General features: G+C 38.2%; 1 protein-coding gene and 1 pseudogene across 1 annotated transcript in view; one reads left to right on the forward strand and one right to left on the reverse strand.

Annotated features, from left to right (window-relative positions):
- The window catches only part of LOC142838452 (M1-specific T cell receptor beta chain-like), a 320,262-nt gene that overhangs the window by 234,215 nt on the left and 72,985 nt on the right, over positions 1-13,062 (forward strand). The gene's annotated exons all lie outside the window — the stretch shown is intronic.
- On the reverse strand, positions 457-4,022 carry LOC142838454 (anionic trypsin-2-like; annotated as a pseudogene).

Raw genomic sequence — 13,062 nt, forward strand, 5'->3', positions numbered from 1 at the left:
TCTAAACACACTGACAGCAAGGTCCCATTGTTGAATGCAGCAATTACACACAATGTATTAAACATGGAGAAATTGAGTTGTTGCCTGCATAGGACCTTTGCCCCTGAGTGCTGGCCTCTTTGTTAGAGGAAGGCATTCTAAATGCTACCAACCAAAAGAGAAATATAAACACCAAACCATCCTCAAATTCTTTAATCTGAAATGGTGTTGTGCCTGCAACACATGCTACAACAAAGGTGGCATATAGCTTGTTGTAAAATTTGTCTGGAGTTTTGCCTCTTCACATACTGCTGTTACATACAATCTACTTTGGGATACAGGATGCTCTTTAGAACACTCAAGTTAAGAAAGGAGTGACCTCAAGCTTCAATTACAATGGTATAAAGAGATCAGGCAGAAACATAGGCAGTGAGGAAAAATTTATTGGCATAGTAACTGCAGATGATTCGGGGATCTCTAGTTGGCAGCAATAGTCTCTTGAATCCAGTCCACATAGTTGCAGACCTTGGTATACACACCAGGATTATCTGGCAAGGCACAGCCATAACCCCAGGAGACGATGACTTGGAGCTTTCCATTGCAGACCAGAGGACCACCAGAGTCACCTTAGAAGGAAGCAACACAGTACATGGGAAAGTACATGGGAAAGAAAGCTGTGTTTTTTCTGAACTTGATCATTGCCTATTTCTTCTCACTTGGTTCATTTCTTTTTCTCTGTAACCTATTTGCTACCTTCACTACTGTGTTGACATTCAGAGTGGACCTCCTCATTCCCCATAGTCTATCACAAGAAACTTGCTGCCTACAACCATTCTGCTTTGAAGCACCACTCCCAGGAGATGAGAGGTCTGAAGAAGTGAAGAGTGCCACTCACCTGGCAGGAATCCTTGCCTCCCTCAAGGAATCCAGCACAGACCATGTTATCAGTGATCTTTCCAGGATAGGAGGCGTCACAATCAACCTGAGTCAGCAGAGGGGCATCTAGGCACTGGAGCAGGTCTGGTTCATTGTCTGTGAGGAAAGGAAAACAATGAAGACCACTGTATCTAGACACCAATCCAGGCATAAAACCATGGGAAAGCAATGCAGTATGCCCTATGATATTATGATTCATATGGAAACTGTGGTTTATCAATTCCACAATATTCATGGCTTATACCTTTTTAAAAGATTAAGATCACTTTCCGCATGTTCGTGGACAGCATTCTGGAAACCTTATAAAAATTTCTTTAGAATCTGTTCCAGAACCTGTACGTACTGTGTACCTGCAATAAATTTGCAGTCTAGAAGTGACTGGGATAATTCCAGAGATGTGGGAGATTGCAGAGTGAAGAAAACAAAAGAAAAATAGTAGGTGACTTGTTCTACTCACTAGGGAAGCTGAGGGTGTCACCCCATCCAGATATGAGACACTGAGTGCCAGCAGGTGCACAGGAGGTGAGCAGAGATACAGTGGCCACTCAGGCATTGAGGGTCACCGAGGAAGAGAGCTTGATCAGCATGATGTCATTGTTCAGGGTCTTCCTCACAAAGTCGGGGTGCTTGATGATCTTGGCAGCAGTGATGAACTGCTCATTGCCCTCAAGAACATTGATGTTGTGCTCTCCCAGCCTCACTTGGATGCGGCTGTTGGAAGAGAGGCACACTAGACTCTTCTCCTCTATGACTCTAGATATTACAAGTTTTTAAGCTCCTCACTCTTGTCTGGCTCTGAATCTGAAAACTCTTGCTATATTATCATAGGAACAGAACCTGGATGGTGGGTAAGATGTTGTTTTTCTTCCTCTCCCATTCATTTTCAGAGAGCTATGGTGTATGGGGCAGAGGTGAAGGACTGAAGGTGTAGACTGCCTGTCATTCTCATATACCCAAAATATCCAAGGCTAAAGAGGTAAGGAGTTATTTGAAACCTTCTTCATTCACTGTGTCCTTGTTAACTACATGCAGGAACCTTTTTTCCTTCTTTCTTTTTATTTTATTTTTTTTTTTTGAGACAGGGTTTTTCTGTGCAGCCTGTCCTAGAACTGGCTCTTGTAGACCAAGATGGCCTTGAACTCACAGAGATCCAACTGTCTCTCCCTGCTAAGTGCTGGGATTAAAGGTGCGTGCAGCCTGGAACTTTGAATCATCATCCCCTTTTGATAGAACTGTTGTCCTACTGCATTTGACCAAGACACGTCATGATGTGGTATGTGAAGGTTCACAGTATGATTTTGAGGCCTTGTTAGATCCCAGTTTCAAAGCTAATGAGTCACAGTGTACATTATGAGGTTGTATAGACTGTGTTATAATAACTCCTCTTTATCCTTCTTACTCACACTCAATATTGAAAACAGTGTGAACAGTGTCCCTCATGGCCTAATAGTGTATAAAAATCAACAGGAGAAGAAAATTAAAAATAAAGCCAATTTCAGCTGTGCTTTTGAAAACCCTTATTACCATTTCATGATAGAGGACCCAGGGAGTATTTGTGAAAAAACATTGTCAACTTCTTCATGGGTTTGTAAGATGGGAAAATAAGCCTCTTCCTTTCAAGATTCTTCCAATTTTATCTTTGTGTGTTTGTGTGTGTGTGTGTGTGTGTGTGTGTGTGTGTGTGTGTGTGTGTGTGTGTGTGCAGGTATGTATGTGGTGTTGATCATCCTATTATATGTCAGTGTTCATCAAAGACTATGATCATCAGATGCTGTCAGCACTTCCTTTCTTGCCATATCACATTCACATTTCACATTTTCCTACAGCACTCATCACCTGCTCATACAGATGCCTGGTGTAAAGATACCCCACTCTTGGAGCAATGCAGTCTGGAAATCATCACTTACGACGTGTAACAATGAGCTGCAGTCACCACCCATTGGTCATTGATGAGAGAGCCTCCACAGAAGTGGTAGCCAGAGTTTAGAGACACCTGGTATGGAATGGAATTCTTCTGGCAGGTGTAACCTCCAACAATTTTGTCATCATCATCAACAGGAAATGCAACTTGATGGAGATAGGAAATAAGAAATAATATTTCATCAGGGCAATTGCGAGTGAATCCATTGGTTCTATGGTAGCTTACACCCTTAGGATTTCTTCCTGAGCACAATGACTGTAGGAAAACTGGAATCACTCTGTTTCCAATGGGTAACATAAATTTTAGGGATCTATGGCCAGAGAGGTAATACCAACAGGGCTCAATCACTTCTCAGCATCAGGGTTGGGACAGGAACAACTGACAAGAACACACTAAGTGGGATCCCGTTAGAAGCCAGTTTTACTCATGGCCTGCTTTACTTTTTCATCTCTTACTTGCTTGTGCCACCAGAATGTTGGCTTTTTAATCTCAGAAGAGAAAACAACCAGGGTGGAGATGGAAAGAAAAATAAAATTCCTCATGCTTGGAGGGTGGATTGTTCAGTATCATATCGGGTTTTCTCCTTTTTATATTACTTTCTGAGAATGACTCAGGGGGAGCAGGGAAAACACAGCTGCAGCAGCTGCACTAGTGTTCGATATCCGCCAGGGGGAAGAAATGCAGGGCAGGTGAGTGGATCCTTGTGGGCTCAGAACTTCCCAAGTGTTTCAGTAAAAGAATAGAATAATTGAGTGAATGAACACATTCATGGGATCTGACTATATGTCATTTACCTAACCCCTAGCTTTATTCCCTGTGGAATTAATTAATAACTATGTTTCTGAATTATCAGTTCAGTTGCTCTTGCCAAAAATGTCTCCCAGATCACTTTAGTCACCCTCAATTTGGCCTTCCATTCATTCCTCCATAGGCAAGGGCCTGAATCTAATAAAGGATGTTGTAGAGACTGCACTGAGGGAGATAGATAGATTAAATTGAAGTTTGAGAGATTACAAAAGTTGAAAATAGAGATTGCTGGAGAAGGAAGATGAACAGCAGAAAATTGTAGTAAATGTAGCAGTGTAATAGGATTTCGTGTTTTCTAAGTAATTAGAAAAGTAGGACCAGACAGGGCGTGAAATTCACCAGCAGCTCCCAGAAGGGCTAGGACCAGGAGGGCACTCATGGTGGCCAAAGGTAGTGAGCCCTGAAGGAGAGCATGCATTTATATGGCCAAGGAGGAGAACTCTGCTGGTTGAAGTGGAGACGTGATGTCATTGGTTCTTACTGAGCAAACACACCTGTTTTTTCCTCTTCTTGGATTCTAATGTCAACTACTTTTGGATTTATTGGCAGTAGGAGACCTTCATGTGACAAGAAAACTTTATTCTCAGGATAGGAGGAGATAAACATCTGTTTTTGAAACAATGCTATAGTGGGAAACAGTGTCAGTCAAGCATCTGTCTACACAGCTGTGCTTTACTCACTAAGTTCATGGATGATGGGGAAAAAAGACTCCATGGGGTGCTAGAAATCCCTAGATGGACACAACAAGAAAACCCACAGAACCAACTAACCTGGGCTCTTAGAGGCTCACAGAAGCCGACCCAGCCAACAACCAGGGAGCCTGCATGTGACTGACCTAGGCCCTCAGCATATATGTTATAGTTGCTTAGCTTGGTCTTCTTTTGGGAGTTTTAACAGTTGGAGCAGGGACTGTCTCTAACTAGTGTCAGCTTTTGGGACACTTATGCTAATACTGGGCTGCTGCATTGAACCATCAACTTTATATACCTTATTTTGTTGGTTTCCAAGGGAGGCCTGCCCTCATCTGAAAAGTAACTGAGAAGAATTTGGTGGGGGTGAAGAGCACAGAAGAGATGGGTGGGACTAAGTTAAGGGGAAGGATGGGAAACAATGGCAGGGTGGTAAAATAAAAAAAGTAAATGAACAAATAAAAAGATAAGTAATCAAAAATGAAATACCTTGATGAATGTAGGATGCTTTAGCAACATTGAAGAAGCCCTGGTTCTGGAAGATGTGGGACTCTTCAAACAGCACTATTACAAAAGTGGTTCTTAAATTGGTTTGCTCTGATCTTGGTTAATCTTCTTAATAATAATAACTAAAGGATCCATACAGATCAGCATGAGAATATCAATGACGTGAAGAAAGGAGGTCCAGAGTTTCTAATAAGATGGGCTTTTAGAGAATACACTTTCAACCCAGTATCAGGGATTTTGGACATACTGGATGAGAATTATGAGGGCTGATTAGGAAATGACTTACTTTGTGGGGGAGTGGAGAACTATATAAATACAATGGTCCAGTTCTCAACAGTTTCAAGATATTTTCCTTTCATTCTCATGTCGTCTTAAAGCCACCCAGTTCCCTTGAGTTTGTATACATAGTAATGTGTATAATCAATACGATGGGTATTCCATGGTTATCCTATGAATTACCGATGTTGGTCTAGATAACTACCAAAAATAACTACCCTGTTTTCAAGGTCCAACTGCCTATGCTGGAAGTCTATACTAATTTTGAATAACAGAATAGCTTTCCAAAATATTATACTTGATTTCTGAACAAAAATTAGGTATAGGAAGGAATGGGAGGATTATGGATATTTCTATTATATTTTTATAATGAGAGTATCAGGCTGTGTTCAGTCAGTGAGGACTCTTCTGGAATCCAGGTATTTTTGTTATTTTTACTCATCCCTAAGATGCAGTTGTAATCTTCCTATGGTATAAACTAGCCATAGAAGAGCAATACCTAATGGTGGGTTGGCTTGTGCCAATTTATAAGACCCAATTGGAGGGTCCTTCCGATCAGATGCTTTTCTCTAAACTGATGCCAGATATAGAAAATATTTGTTGGAGGTGAGATCATGACTGAGTTTCTGAAAACTAGTGAGGGTTCTGGACTTTGAGAGTGAGAAGCTTAGCTACAATTGTGACAATTGGGTTAGAGGGGAAACTGACTGGCAGGTGGAAGAACTGGAACTCAGAATAAAACGCACGAAATGTCACCATGGGTTTTATAGCATATGTTGTGGCCCTATGACTGGCATGGCTGGGTGAGCTTCAAACGCCTAAACATGTGAATGCCATTTCTGCATTGCTTCTCATTTTCAAACCTGGGTCATTCCTGATGGAAGGAATGTCATGCTGCCGTGTCTGTAAGAGTTCTCAGACTATTCACATACTGTCACTTTTTACAATATGTTAGTGCGGTGGTGACATTTTCAGAAATAGATGATTTAGATGAATACTTTTCACCTGAGAAATTATCTTTTAAAAATTACCTAAATTATCCAAGGCCATAGGAAGATAAGGAAAGTGTTGCAGCATGTGAGACTGGATGCAGATGGCAGCTAAATATTCATCTGACAATCAAAGCAAATGTCCTGATGCAATGGAATAAACTATATACCCCTTTTTCCCTCTGGCATTTGTCGTCCTGGAAGAACATGAACACACACTTTTCAGTTTCCCTAATAAAGCACTGTTTTTCCACAATCTGTAAAGTACTATCCAAAGACAGGTGTGTTTTTGTACTTGGAGTTTGGAGTCTGCATTAACCCCAGTATGTTTCAATTTCTCTGGGATGTCTGCTGGAGGAAAGATGGAAGTTTATATATTCCAAAAGATTTATCATATTTAAAATTATCTCAAGTTTAATCAGTTCACCTCATAGCCATTCCTTTCTTATTTCTTGTATCTATAACTATTCTATACCCTGACTTTGCAATGTGAGGACATGTTTTTTTTAATTTTCACTATTTTATCCCATTAATTTTCCATAATATACTGTTTATTTCCTGTCACACATCCATGTTATCCAATAAAATGTCCTTTCTGCTTTTTGGTTATTGCATCCAATATTCTTCTTTGTGTAGTGAAGAAAATTCTCTCTATTTTCTTCTTAGAAACTGAGAACTTATTCATAGTCTCTGAACTCAAGGATGAGAATAGGTAATCTACTAACTTGTCTAGATCTTCTTTTCCTATTCCACTTGCTGTTCTTCACTCTGAATGTGTGCATATCATGCAATTATCCTGCACTTTGTGCTTCTATTTGGACATTTTATTTATTCTTTGGTTTTATTCTAATTCTAAGGTAAGTGAGAACACTCTGGGTTTTAAAGTACCAAGAATCATTTTGGGTTCCTATGTCAGAAAGTGAAATTTAATCTCTTCATTGGCTCGATCTGTCACTCAGTGATTTCTTGATTTGAGAGTTTAGACAACCAACCAACCTGTGATCTGGACCATGTCTTGTGCTCCCACCACACCTCAAAGGATAACCAATAAGTGTGATTTTGATTTTTGTCTGATTGCTCCCACACTCCCTGACACGTTTGTATATCCTAAATTTTAAACTATTCTGAGTCATTGATTCACTGGTAATAGAATCAGCTTCTTGGGAATCCAACATAGAATGAAACCAGCAGCTTTCTCAGAATTCTCTAGAATCAATACCACATTTGGAATGCAATAACAGTCACCCTCATAAAATGAACAACCCAGAATTCTTGGTCCATTTGTCTTGAGATAGCCATCGTTGAACTACTTGGGACACAACCTGTAAGAGACTCTAAAGTCCCCTTTTAATTTACGTATTTATGTATTCTATCAGTTCGGTTCCATAGAGACCGTGATTAGTACCTTCCATGAGATGGAACCCACACCTGACAAAGTTAAAGTTTCCAAGAACCAGAGACTAGATAGTTGATATAGAAGGGGAAAAGCCTAATGTTACCATTCACTAAAGTAACATAGTAAAAAAATGATTCCCTATGGCAGGTTGCTAGACCCTTAGAGATAGACTCATAAACTTTCATCAGAGAACACTTTTCTTATAGTAGATAATATCTGGCAGCATACAGCTGGACAATGTGCAGAGTATGGGAAGCTTTTAGATCTCTCAGTTGTTGTTTTTAAAAAAAATCTCATGAAGTTCTTGGGACTATGCATAAGGAGATTCAAACAATTTTGAATCTTTAATATTACATTTGGTGCAGATGGCACCAATGTAATATTAAACTATAGATGCAACAGGAATAATGCTTATAGGAGCACAGAGAGCCTATGGTAGCATCACAATACCTGTAAAACTTTAAGACTGACAGGGTTCTGGACTCAGAGTCTCAATCCTATGCAAGAAGCTATTTGCAATTGATATTTTTGAAAGAGAAAATCCATTTTCTCCAATGTAGTGTCACTGGGTATATCATCTACATATTGGTAAAGTCATATACCCGTGTGAGTTGATCAATAGAAAATAGTCCCCATGGTTTTTACATACTTTTTGTTTAGTTGGGTTTCTTGTCTTACTGACTTTATCTTTTTGGTATGCTTGTTGATTTTCACTTTGGATTTTATATTTTTAAGAGAGAAAGAAGGAACATGATGTTAGTTGTGTAGAGATATAGTGATAATATGTGAAGAGAAATATTATGATAAATAAATATTACAAGAACATTTGTAAAAAAAATATCAATTTTTTAAAAGGGAATTAAAATAAAGAATTGAATGAGTTAAATACAAGGCTAGACTAGAACAAGAAATTCAACCATGAGTTACATATTATGAAAAAGAATCCATTTTGGTACTACAAGACTGAATAAATAAAAAAAATACAGTCATTATTACTGGAGTAGACAGTAAAAATGAAAGAAAGAACTTTAAATGTTTGGACAATGTTGAGATGGTATTATACATGAAGAGTAATGATGGAAAAACCATTCATGACACTAAAATATCCAGGAGGTCTCCATAGGAGTTCAAACAAATAAGTGTATGATTCCTCCCTGACCTCTCTTCGCTGAGGGGTTTGTTATTTGGCTGCTACTTCTGTTATAGCTCAGAGAGACACTGAAGAAGCCTGCATACTTCTCAACTGTCATTATCATCATCTTACCAAATAAGGACTGCAGCCTTTTTTCCTCTAAAATTTTACAATTAGTGTACACTATTGTGGAGTTACTGTGACATTTTCAGGCATGTATGTCGTTGTTTACTTCTTACATTGTCCCTTCCCAGTAGTCTTTGACCCTTTATCCCTTGGCCCTCCATCTTCCCTATTGCCACCATTCTACTCTCATGTATATGTTCTTCTTATGAGTCAACAATGCAATACTTATGGTTTTGAGACCTGTGTCTTTCACTTCATATGAAAATTCCAAATTTTACCTATTTTTCTGGGAAACAGCATAACATTATTGTCTATCATTGCATTAAACTCCCTGATACTTACTCATCAGTTGTTAGAATTCAAAATTTAAAATTTTAAAAGAATTGAATCTTTTAATTAGAGTTAAAAACATTCACAGTTAGTTGTTAAGGAGAGGAATATGCTGATTCCTCTAAATGTATTGGAAAATTCATGATTGGTTAATGTATTTTTGCTCCTTTTTTTTATAAATCTTAAGGATTTTATTTTTACTCTTTACTAGTATATAAAACAATTAAATTAAAAAGGTAGATCAAGAAAAAGGGAAAAGAAACTGATGAGGATGAATAAGTCTAGAAAATTAGGGAAAGAATAACATGAAACATATGTGATAAAAAAGAAGGGATATAAAATTCAAATATAAAATAAAGGCATATGTGAGTAAAATTAAATAACAGTAGAAATAAGGAAAACAAATATAAGATATTTTAAGATAAATTAGTACTACAAAATAATACTGAAATAAAAAATTTTAGAGGAAAAAGACAAAAAATAAAAGGAAAACAAAGCCTCTTCTATGTTTCCTGGCAGATGTTCTAATATTTTAGACCACATTAGTTGGGAGGAAAGTGTTGAATGTCATCAGATGTTGCTACCACATCTCCTCTCAGTTGCCAACTCAATTGGTAGTGCTTTGGGTTGAATGCTGTATTTCCAGAAATGTTTGTATTATCAAACTCATGTCGGCATTTATTTTACGACTGCCTTTACATACATGAGTCTATTTATGGTCTTTGTCAGCTAGGAACTTCCTTATTTTTTTATAGGCATCCTAATTTGCATAAAACAGTAGAAAAATCCAAGCACGTGGTGTGTTGAGAATACATGAGACTAGAGAAAATGACCAACGCACTGAGGTCTGCTCTGGAAGGGGAAAGCTGAGGAAAAAGTTTTGGTGCACTTAGGTACTGCTCAGTAGTGATCACACAGTGGATGGAGGACTCTATGGGAATGAGGGAACTGAAGGCTACATACCCAGAACTCTCAGTGCTTCCTGGCAAAGCTTACATGGGAACACAGAAATATATGGATATTGGAGATCTTACAGTCTTCGCATTAGAGGACATAACTACAAATTGCATCACTTTCCTCAGGTTCCCAGCTGTTCAGTCTGTTTCCCTGAGAGCCCAAGATATGACTAATACGCTTGTCTTCTATCCAGACAATGCAGCAAACTGTTTCTCATTTCCAAATCTAGGATTTTCCTCTTAATTGAAAATCCTCTGAAAATCTCATTCAAGAAATAAACAGTTTGGAGGAAGAGGCAGGTGGACCACTATGAGTTCAAGGCCAGCCTAGCCTAGAAAATGTGATCCAGGAAAACTACAACTGTTACCCAGAGTAACACTGTCCCAAAACAAACAAACAAGCAAATAAAAAACAAAAAGGTATCTTCTCAAGAAGTGCCTACTTATAGTTCTTTATGATAAGGCAGCAGTAAAAATGATATCTTACCCATTCCTGATTAGTAATGCAAAAATCGTATTTAGAACAAAACCCAAAACCAACCCTGATATATTAATCACACACAAGCACATACTAATAAACAGAGATGCACACACAAACACACATATACACACACACACCTCACTGAATTTAAGTACTGAAAACAACACAGGTCTCTGTGTTTAACTATAACTATTGGTATTTTGCTGTCAAAGCCATCTGTTTATTTCAGGATACCTGTTAGTAATTTTTGATGTCCTAGTATAATAATCAAGCTTCTTTACTGAAGACCTGATATATTGAATATATACATAACAATGAATATATATACATAACAATGAATATATACATAACAATGTATATAACAATTAGAATAGGATACAGGCTAAGGTCCAGGTAATCCATTCATGGTTTCTCGAGTCTGGTAGAGCAAGAATCCTATGATAACTGTATCTTAACACCTCCAAAGTTGAATTGATCCAAAAGGACTCTTACATAGCTACTGGTTTTGATTCTGTATTGGAATCCCAGAATAGTTACACTGGTATAATAAAGCACTATGATCAAAAAGCAAGTTGGAGAGGAAAGAAATTATTTGCTTTATACTTGCATTTTACTGTTTATCCTCGAAGGAAATCAGGGCAGGCGAAAAACAGGGAAGGAAAAACAGTGGAGCATGAGCTGATGCAGAGGCCATGAGCTAATGCTCGTTACTAGCTTGCTCCTCATGGCTTCTACTGGTTTCCTACAGAACCCAGGAACAGAAGCTCAGGGAAGACTTCACTGACCATGGACTGACTTCTCCCCAATCAATCTCTAACTAAGAAAATGCTTTACAAGTTGGCCTACAACCTAATTTCATGGAGGTATTTTGTGTCAAGCTCACATAAAACTATCAAGCACAACTCTGAAGAAGCAGGTTTTAATTCCAGTGAAGCAAGGCCATGGGATATTATAGGATAATCAAACTTGCCAGTGAGTGTGACAAAAAGAAGGAAAATAAGTGTGTGGTTGATTCTTCCTTGTCCCTTAAGTAGGCTGGCACTACAAGGTGTGACCCAGAATAAAGTGGGGTTTTCCAATTATCCAATAAGGAAAATTTCTCATTCACATTCAAATCTGCACTGATATGGTTTTAGTTGAAAACACATAAAGACAAGTTGACATCCATAATTGGCCATTAACACCCATCTGATCCTGAAGATGCAGCCCCTGTGGTTTAGATTCCTCATCTCTCAAATGAGACAAGTCCCTTTTGCATGTAATAGTGTTAGGGCTTTAGACGCTTTTTTAAATTCTCTGTGTTACCTGCTTGTGTCTTTGTATTCTTAATATCCCAGTCATATGTTCTTGCATTGATTCTTTCCTTCAAAGAAAACAGAATTTTGTTAACCAAGACGATGTTTTTTATTTGTGCCATAGAGGAATCACCATTTTTGGCATCAGACTTATGATTCAATCCCTGGGAATCCGACCTAGAAATTCTTTATATTTTAAAACATAGAGTTCTCATTTAGCTCTAGACGTTGAATAAAACATTTAAATAAATAAATTCCTTGAGTGACGTAGGAGATGAAAATTGCATGTCATGTACACTTTCAAGGTCAGAAGCCTCAAGTGATATAGAAAGAATATATTTGAAATTATGTGATAACAAATGAACCCCTTTGGGATCAGAGATATTAACTAATATTTCACTCTTGGAGAGGGAGACAAAAAGGATTTCTTCACGATATAGAGTAGAGGAATATTGAGTGTCATATTAAGGAAGCAAATCTTATTGGATGAAATTAAAGTGTCATAAGAAAGAAATAGTAAGGCTAGGGAAAATAATAAAAGAAAAGAGTTGAGATTAAAGGAGAACATGTCCTGGAATTACAGATTGGGAGTATAGAGAAGTAAAAGATACAAAAAATAAGAAATGGTGCCTAAGGTTACCTGAGAAAATTGGAGAGTAATTTAAACGTGAAAATAACCATTGGAATCTATAAACTTCCACCTTTCTTCTTCAGACATTCCAAGGAACCTCCATGCTAAAGGACCATTCCAGGAGCAATTCTGGACTTCATACTGAACATACATAAGCTCTCTTGTTTGGGGATGTTGCCCTTTACACTGTGTGACAACAGCGCACTATTAGGGAAATATAAATTCTGTGTTCATGTTCTTGCAAAAAGACAAATGCCAGAAGAAAAATGAATGTGAAGTTTGTCCCATGGGATCACTGATATGATTGTCAGCAGAACATTTATCTGCCACCTGCAGCCAGTCTCACATGCCCAAACAATTTTCATATCTTCCTATGGCCTTGGAGCAGCATGCAAGCTTAGGTAACTTCTCAGGTGAAAAGTCACCCCTCCAAATTAATTCTTTCTAAGCTCCTCCCACTATTGTGTTTGTGAAAAGTAAAAGTATGTGAATAGTTGGAACTACCTGACAGACATGGCAACCTGACAATCCTTCCACTTAGGTATGAGCCCTGGAGCAAGTGAATGAGAGCAGGATGCAGAAATGACAACTCTGAACGGCTCCATGTGTGA

Source organism: Microtus pennsylvanicus, chromosome 19 (assembly GCF_037038515.1).
Source record: "Microtus pennsylvanicus isolate mMicPen1 chromosome 19, mMicPen1.hap1, whole genome shotgun sequence".
NCBI classification, from domain to species: domain Eukaryota; kingdom Metazoa; phylum Chordata; class Mammalia; order Rodentia; family Cricetidae; genus Microtus; species Microtus pennsylvanicus.